Genomic DNA, 2,781 nt, shown 5'->3' on the forward strand with positions numbered 1-2,781 from the left:
TTTTAAAATATTTGCTGCGATGTGCAAGGGGAATTGACAAATGAAATGTCCTCATGTATTTCAAGACGCATATCTCTGCACCACGTGATTGGACTTCCAAAAGTTCTTCCGAAAAGATCTAGATCTGTTTTGTGGCAATGTGACCGAGAGCAGATGTGTGAATATGAGTCAATAATATTTTCACAGAATACAAAGTTACTTAAGTGCATGGAGCCATTACCATGTCACGAAAAGATCTAGAGCAATGTTTTGTGCCAATGTGAGCGGGAACAGGCGTGTTAATGTACATGTTTTTGAAAATAAATAAAAAAAAGCGAGTCAGTTCAATTTGCAAAGAAAATTACATATATATATGTGCGTGTGTGTGTGTAAACTTACGTAAGTATATGGAATGATGGTTATGTCATTCTTTGAAGAGATACATATATTCTGTCTTAAATAAGAGATTCATAAAGAGCAGAGAACGGATCTGTTCCATCTGTTCTTCAGCGCGGGTAATGTATTTCCAATTCATAAGCATTGAAAAAAGACTTTCTTACGATAGACCTCACAATAATGAAATGATATGATGTTATCTTGCTGGAAAAGGTATATTGCTAACTCGTCTTCTCTATATATATTGACTGTATTGTGTTTTTAATAATATGAAACGTTGACAATGGGCTTATTGAAGACTGGTGCATATATTCTGACACTCGAATTATGTATTAATGATATGACTCTAATTAAATATTTTATTCAACGAGTTGATGGAACACACATAAACACTACTGCTAAAATGACGAATAAATATCGAGTTTAGTTGTCACAACACTTTTAATACAGCTGAGTGTAGCAATGACAGGTATTCAACCTTCATGTTATGGACATGAAACAAAATTTCTACAGTAATTTATTATAGATGGTTAAACTTGTGTATCCTGTGTAACAAATCTTGGTGAAATCTGAACAGTATCAAAGGTCACATATGCATTTATTGCCCACTCACTGGTGCTTGAGGTTTTTTAGATGTGGCGTGCTGGACGCAAACAGAAGGGATGTGATGGTCGTTTTGGATTCACTCAAAAACTGTCTGTGTGGTCACTCAGCAGCATCACAAGAAGCAACATGTGCTACAAGATATCAGTACTGGTCGTCCCGAAAGACTATAAAGCCCGGGAGGCAAAAGAACTTAGCAAAACCCAAGTGTCTAGAGAATCAGCCAACAGCAGATTCCTGGGTTGGGTTCAAGAAGTTCTCCTAAAATCATTTAACCAACACTAAAATGGACCGGCCAACTTCATTACAGTCAAATGCGTCACTGGAGACTCCTTCTTCAACGTGTTGATAGCGGACTCCATGATTCATGTCAACTTTATGAGAGGATTGGTTATGGCTGTTTGTTGGGCAGTGTTTCTGTCAACCTTGGCTACCATACATTACGAATGTTGAACTGGTGTTCCTCAGAGAAACCTGAAATACCGACGTCTATATGCAAGCTCTGTCAACAGAAATGGTACCGTATGCTAGAACCCTTTATTCTTAACTTTCTGTTCCAACATGGCAATGCTCTACCAAATCGTGCTCGCAGAACACAACAATTCAAGGAAATGGGCAACTAGACTGGTCTGGTTATTTTCCATAATTGAATCACACAGAGCACTGTGATGTAGGAAGAGATACCCAGGGTATCAAACTGGCTGAGCTGAGACAGATTCATGTCAAGGAGTGAGCTGTTTTCAGCCAGAAATACATCACCAAAAAGGTTGGGTCATTACCTCGAATAAATGGCGTCATTTGGGAACGGCAGCTACACAAGATATTAACTGTGTGATGGAATACCTCGTGGCATTACATCACCTTTTTGATGACTGGCGTTGTTCTCCAATCTGTGCTTCCGTGAATGTGACATTGCTTTTCAGTATAAACTGCCGATAATTTGTCAAATATTTAATTGATCACCAGAAGGAAACCAAATGAAAAAAGTCCCAAAAGTAATTTGGAGTTAGAACATAAAATTGTAATATACACACCTGTAAGCTAGTAAGTTGGATGAAGCAATTTAAAGTTTCAAAATTAAGTAATCTGCACATCTAAATACCTCAATAATATAAAAAAAAATTGATTTTCACCAACATGTTTCACTTAGCTCATCATTCTCATCAGGGGGACACACACACACACACACACACACACACACACACACACTTTGTAATTAGAGATGAAAGTTGGAATACAAGAGTTTTGTCCGACATATTTTGGCCAACATATTTCTGCTTATTGCATATTTCTGCAATAAGCAGATACGTCATGAGTCATTTATGTCCTTGAAGTAAATCGGGTAAAAAGAGGTGTCGATTTCAATTATCAGGATCATTATGTATTGTCACCTTTCATATTTACGCCAATGTTTCTATCATAGAATTTTCCATATGAAAACATCACCTGACCATAATTCCTCCCATAACTAGAGAGCAGAAATGTTACCACCTTGTAATAAAATAATGTCTATCATACTCTTAAAAGGAATCGAAGTATCGGTATAACCGGACATCAAAAGCGAAAAATGATATTCCAGGTACAAATACCGCGTGTGGATAATATGAAAATAACTCAATCATCGACCCATTCTTTCGAGTCAGCGTATGGAGACGGTATCGTTTGTTGTTGCCTTGACAACGAGAGACGTCACTATTTGGATTCGTTCTTCGAACACATTGTCAAACACTATTGGTCTGTGTTATTCTTACCCACAATGGCAACCAATACATTCGGTAAACTCTTGTGTTTAATTAACATAAC

General features: G+C 37.3%; 1 long non-coding RNA gene across 1 annotated transcript; it reads right to left on the bottom strand.

Moving 5' to 3' along the window:
- Positions 1-720: 720 nt before the first annotated feature.
- LOC147763389 (uncharacterized) lies at positions 721-2,620 on the bottom strand. Its single transcript, XR_015333275.1, has 2 exons — positions 2,497-2,620; positions 721-1,452 (listed from the first exon to the last, which is right to left on the bottom strand). It is a non-coding gene; the product is annotated as an uncharacterized LOC147763389 (long non-coding RNA).
- Positions 2,621-2,781: the final 161 nt, after the last annotated feature.

This window comes from Lingula anatina, chromosome 2, assembly GCF_051362555.1.
Source record: "Lingula anatina isolate TDL-2025a chromosome 2, LinAna3.0, whole genome shotgun sequence".
NCBI lineage: Eukaryota > Metazoa > Brachiopoda > Lingulata > Lingulida > Lingulidae > Lingula > Lingula anatina.